The 6,860-nt window shown below is 25.4% G+C and overlaps 1 long non-coding RNA gene across 1 annotated transcript; it reads left to right on the top strand.

Annotated features, from left to right (window-relative positions):
- Nucleotides 1-3,245: 3,245 nt before the first annotated feature.
- Nucleotides 3,246-4,207, top strand: LOC114181111 (uncharacterized). The gene is made up of 3 exons (XR_003603752.2): nucleotides 3,246-3,374; nucleotides 3,776-3,858; nucleotides 3,950-4,207. It is a non-coding gene; the product is annotated as an uncharacterized LOC114181111 (long non-coding RNA).
- Nucleotides 4,208-6,860: the final 2,653 nt, after the last annotated feature.

The following is a 6,860-nucleotide window of genomic DNA, read 5'->3' as shown; positions in this document are numbered from 1 at the left end:
AACCAATTTTCGGCTTCGTCCAGTATTGGTAAGATAAAAAAAATGATTTAGGGTTTTCATTTTGGAGGTGCATTCACTACAACAAAAATGAATTTTAGTGACAAAAATTTAGTGACAAATATAAATTTTGTCATTTTTTATATATTAGTTGTGACTAAATTTTTATTTGTCACAATTATTAATCATAATAGTGATAAAACAAAAAAAAATGTCACAAAAACTATATTAAAAAATTTATTAAATAAAATAATTATTAATATATAAATTATTAAATATTAATAACTTAGTTTTTATTTTTATTAGTAATAAACTATTAATTATTACAATACTAAAATATTTGTTTCATTAATAATAATAATAATAATAATAATAATGTATAACAAATTTATTTCTTATGTTTAAAATAATATATATATATATATATATATATATATATATATATATATATTAAAAAATATTAAATTCTTATTTGTTCAGATATGAGTAACATATTTTTATTTTATAAGTAGATATTATTTTCATTTTGTCACAACGTGGTTAATACAATAATAAATATAAATTTTGTCACCATTTATTCATAATTTATAATTATCTTTTAATTTGAAACAAAAAATTTATTAAAAATGACAAAATATATATGTCACAAATAACTGTTTTTTTTCAATATAATTAATAGTGATAGAGATAGAAATTTGTCATTATTTATATATGTAACCGTTTTTTAAAAATTTTATTTAAAACAACAAAATATCATAGTTATTATGACAAAATTATTTTTTGTATAAAAATATAATATTAACTTTCATTATATTATCGGTAACGGTTAAAAATAATAATAAATTTGTTTTATTCTAAATTTAAACTCTAGTTCTTTTATTTAAAAATTAGTTGTATTTCCACTACGCCACTTCATATTTATAAAATTAATTTTACTAATACATTAAATTATCTATTTGTACATACTTTTATACTATGATATTAATAAATAATATATTCATTTTAAATTTAAATTCAACATATTAAATTTGAAATATCTAAATTATATAGTAGGTCTATATTTAATATATTTTTCTAATTTTAATTTTTTTAAAATTTGAAGTTTACATATTCAACTATTGATAAGTATAAGATTTTTTTATCGAAAAGATAGTACATTATCATGTAACGGGTTCCAATTTAATTTTTTTTTATCATTTGAAAGATGGATTAGATCATTTCCAAGGAGATGATCTTTATTTACGAAGATTTGGTGACAAATACTAGAGTTATCAAAATGAGTTGGAACCAGCGAGCCAACCCGACTCACCATGAGTTCAGGCTGGGTTGGGTTGAAATTTTTTTACAAATTTCAATACGGGTTGATTTTTTACCTGGGTCACCTAGAACCCTGCTCACCCGGGTTGAACCCGTGGTAGACCGAGTTGGCTTATCAACTTGTAAATAAAGGGTCATATAAGTATTTTGTGTTAAGTTGGGCTTTGTTTTTGGGTCATGTTAGATTTTTTTTAGCTAACACATAGATAATTTGTATTTTTATGATTTTGATTTGTATTTGGATTGTATTAAAGTTTATTTAGATTTTAATTAGAATTAAAATCTAGTTTTGACTCAAACAAAAACTAAAAAAATTGTATTTTTTTAATTAAGTGAGCCCGTGAACCAATCCATTTAACCCACCAACCCGTAGTGGGCCAGGTCGGGTTGGATTTTTTTTGGCTCGCTAATGAGTGAGCCGGGTTGGGTTGGCTTACTAAGTGATTAATCCATGGTCAATCGAGCCAGATCGGGCTGGGTTACCCGTTTTGACAGCTCTAACAAATACCAAGTAAATGTCTCGATTTGAAAAAATATATTTGGCAAATCTCATGGACATAGTCTAGGTGCAAACGACCATTCCAACAGAAGAGACCTCGAATTAAATGAAACATAAAGAGACCAATTACTATTTCTTTGGAGAGGGTCCTGATACAAGCAAATCAATTACCATTCCCACACAGAGGGTGTTGTCAATGTAAATGGAATAAAATGAAATTAGTGACAATTCATATAAAGAGGGTCGTATGTAAAGAAACCATATTTTTTTAAAGAATTTGAGGTTGGTATATAGGTCATTTCATATGAATGAAGAGGATCATTAACCTAAAGAACCAACTAAACATTTTTTTTTTCATTTTCTGAAGAAATGATTTGATAATCATTGGTATGACTGAAGAGAGTTTCAATACGAAAGGTAGAAATTATTTTTTTCTTTTCCTTTTTGAATTTGATGAATAATATGTACATTATGCATGATTATGTCAACACATAAATGAATGGATAAAAATTTGTTTTCTATTTTCTTCTACCAACACAATATATAGAAACCTTTTTGTTTGAATTAGGTGTCAAAACCTTAAGATGAATGCATGATAAAGAATTTGTTCTTTTATTTTTCTTGCTACTCAAGGAATAAAAAGCTTAGTCTTTAACATTAAAATAATTTTCAAAATCATATAATTTATGATCTACATATATCTCAAATATCAATAGATACCCAATATTTTACATACTTGAATATACTAAATTATTAAATTTAATTAAATATACCAAATAATATTTTAATAAATTAAAAATTAAATCAATAAATTAATTATAAAGTATGAACTAAATTTATTTTTTTATATATTTTATTAAACCTTATCTTTAATTTTATATCTCTAAAAATAAAATTGATTCTTATTTATGATATATATATATATATATATATATATATATATATATATATATATATATATATATATATATATATATATATATATATATATATATATATATATTATAATTGATTTGTTTTAAAAAGATTATAAAATTTGTTTGTTAGTGTTATTAGGATATATTATTACATAATCATTATTAAGTTATATTAATACAAAGATATATAATTATAAATTTTGTTTGATTAAATATTAAACTTTTTATTATATAAAATCAAACAGTTTAAAAAAATTTAAATATAAAATTGTTTCTTTAATATATGAGGATTTTATTATGAAAGTTCGGTTACTAAACAAAAATTATAAGCGCTCTTATTTGGCGCTATTAGAAATTTTTATTTGGCGCTATTAGAAAATTGACAAGTAGTTTTATTAAAATTTGAAATATTAATGTAATATTAGATTTTTAGTCAGATATTTAGGGAGTTAGTTTTCAAAATTTGTGAGATTTTTGTGGTATAAATGTATGCAGTTTCTCTTTCCATAGTTCTCACCTCCTTTAAAAGCATCCGTTTTTAATTCATACGCTTACGCCACAACACACAGAGAAATATATTGAAGTTCCAACTCAAATTCTTAATCAAATGTCCATGAGGGAAGAACCTAATTTGTCTATATACGGTATTAACTTCTCTCTTTCTCTTTTTTCAATTATTTGTAACGCTATATAATTGTTTATGTCATGTCTATGAAATACCTATTGTTCCTGTTTCACGTGAGACTCAAGAATCTAATTGTTCCTTTCTCATGGTGAGACTATAGAATCTATTTGTTTCTTTTTCATGGTAATTGATAAAACAAGTTAAATATGCAGTTTCATTTTCTTTCCATTAGATGTTAATATTTTGCTTTAATGTCATCCTAATTCATTGTTTTCATATTTACTAACAAGTACACAAATCTTGAATCTTTATGTCGTATTACCTTGTAGGTGAGTTTAAAGTTGATTAAAATTGTTTTGCTATTGTTTGGCATTGTAGATATATTCATGATGTTAATTATTCTATTTTAATATTTTACAGGACAATTTGATAAAGGGGATTGAGGTGCACGGAGAAGAAATTGAAAAATAACTTGTCCTTTGAGGAAAACACTTTAATTCTGTGTTAGAATACAATTGATTAAAATTGTTTTGCTATTGTTTGGCATTGTAGATATATTCATGATGTTAATTATTCTATTTCAATATTTTACAGGACAATTTGATGAAGGGGATTGAGGTGCACAGAGAAGAAATTGAAAAATAACTTGTCCTTTGAGGAAAACACTTTGATTTTGTGTTAGAATACAATTGAATCATTCAAAGGGTGTGGTGAAACAATTTGTTCGAAGTCAAGATGAAGATGCACAAAAAAGAACACTTAATTTAGAAATAGAGTTATAAATGATCATATGTATTATATTTGGATTCATTAGTATATATTTATAGTGTATTTTTTTTTATCATTTAAAATGTAATTAATACTTTATATTTTAATATTTATATTTGATGTACATTTATTTTCTTTGTTATTTATTTTAACACTTTTCAATTATTTGTCTATTTATTATGATATGGAAGGAATGTGACAATTAAATATTAACATAATTTCTAATGATAATTATAAAAAATAATTAATAATTATAAAAATAATTCATAATTATCCTAAAATATTTGAATTAATAACATAATTTTAAAATATTGTCACAAATATAATAGTAATTGAGTATTAAGAGTGACAATTAATTGATATTATTATTATATATAAAATATATATTAGTGATTACTAATTTATCGTATATGTGTGATAGTGTCTTTTTGTCACTATTATATTAAATTACTATAGTGACAATTATTTTTACCACAATATAGTTTAATTTTAGTGATAGTGTATTTTTGTCACTATTATAAAAAATTATTAGTGATAATTATTTTTGTCACAATATACTTTAATTTTAGTGATAGTGTATTTTTGTCACTATAATAAAAAATTATTAGTGATAATTATTTTTGTCACAATATACTTTAATTTTAGTGATATATAAAAATATTGTCACAAGTACAATAGTAACAAAGTTATTAGTGACATCTTAATTATTGTCAGAAGATGATATTAGTGACATATTTATAATTTTTAGTGATGAATATTAGTATCACTATAGATACTTTTTCTTGTAGTGATTTTGATGTTTGTGTGGTGGTAGGTTAGCATCTTGGAGTTACCGCTCAATCTGGAGTTGAACGCAAAGGTATCGTTCTTCAGAGCTTCATCATTTGGGATTAAAGGAAAAACCCATCATTTTGGAGTATTTTGGGCTTAATCGTAAGTTTGCGAGTATTTTGGAGTTAAACCCATTGTTTCGAAGAAGAGAGTGGTGATTCTGATTTGTCTCTTCGAAGTCAGTGAGTAATCTAGTCTTCCTTTCTCTCAACCCACTTTGGTCTTCCTTTCTCCCAAGCTACTCCAGTTTTGTTTTTCTAATTCAATTTGTGTTGTTTCACTGTCTCAGTAGCAAGGAAAGTGATGTTGACGATGTACGGCGAGATGCCAAAGAGGAAATTGGCATACTAGGGCATATTTCTCTTTGTTTTTATTTTTTTAATCTTCCACTATTACTTCTTCTATCAATTTCATCTTTTTTCAATTGCATCCAACCCATTACAAATTACATGTAACTAAATTATTTTAGGAGCAAAGATGATTTATCTGACTATAACATCATATAAGTTATTAAATGTTTCAAAGACATGGAACCTAGTTTATCAGTAGGTATTTCAATCCAATTGTGTCAATCCATTTCATATATTCAGGTTATTAACCAACCTCGTGCCCACAAGTTCCAACTTTGTTTGATTCAAAGTTTTAATTATGGGAGGGAAATACTCATTGTTGTGGCATAGATGATTTTGAGACTGTCTCACCACTTTTTTTCTGCACTGGTTGTTGTGATTCACTTGTACCCTTCAAGATCGACTCATCCTTTTTGTGAGGATTTTCCTAATTCTTTGTGTGATTAAATGTTCTTGTAACATCAATTAGTTAAAATTAAAATATACTTTTTTTCTTGTTCTCATTCCATTTGTTCCTATTTTTTGGTCTTATTGTTTTTCACACCTCTTTTCGTTAATGAGGTCTGTTAACGTCTCCCATACGATACTTGGTTTTATATAGGTGATACCAAAGAATAATTCCATTTATTTTTTTATTACTTGTTGATTTTATACTTTCAAGTGGCAGAAAAAAAACAATATGAAAACTGAAGGAATCAACAATGAGGAAAAACTATTGTATCATTGGTTGCTCAAAATTAGAAAATACTTGTCTTTGTAAATTAACTGTCTAGTACTCTTATATGAGCTTTTGCAACATTGATTTTTCCTAATTTATTCTTGAACTTTTTTGTATGATGTTGAAACCATTGATTCAACTTGATTTTGTGTTATTAAATTATGTTGAGTCTGTCACATGCATTTTTAAGTAAACTTTCAAATGTAACATGATCACAAAGTTTAACCAATCTCCTTGAACGTTCAGTAGCTTAAAGTGTGTTTAGTTTGTTTAGTCTATTCAAACAAATACGACGGTTTTAACTACCGTAATTTACTTCAGAAAACTGCCCATTTTTACAATGTAATATATGGCAGTTGTTGCGGCGGTTCGACTAAAACTGCCATATTTTACTTTGTGGCGACGTGAATTATGGCGGTTTTTGAAACCACCACATATGTAAATTGTGGCAGTTAAAACCGCCGCATTTTACGAAAATAACTGTCAGAATTTACATTGTTTTTTGTAGTGACTATTGTTAGTGATAGAGTTCATTGTTGGTTGAATGTTCATTTTAATCGTAATTTGTTGCAGTTCACATTTTGTATATATATTTTTTCTGCATGTTTATATAATTATATATTGATATTGGTCGTGCCAAGTTAGATGGTGTGAAAGGACTGCAAATGAATGCTATCTAACTTGTGGGTGGAAAACCTTTTGCAAAGAGAAGAAGTTATTTGTTGGAGATGTTATAAGAATCGAGATTGACAAAGAAGATGACAAAGAAGTTATCCTCAGCAGAATTTGGAACCATTTTTTTTTTGTGATTTCTTATTTTTCTATTTTTTATTTGCCC

The sequence above is a fragment of the Vigna unguiculata genome, chromosome 4 (assembly GCF_037176805.1).
Source record: "Vigna unguiculata cultivar grain cowpea cultivar isolate G323 ecotype 2 chromosome 4, ASM3717680v1, whole genome shotgun sequence".
NCBI classification, from domain to species: Eukaryota; Viridiplantae; Streptophyta; class Magnoliopsida; order Fabales; family Fabaceae; genus Vigna; species Vigna unguiculata.
The sequence above is the reverse complement of the archived record's forward strand: the minus strand, read 5'-3'. Positions and strand labels throughout refer to the sequence as shown.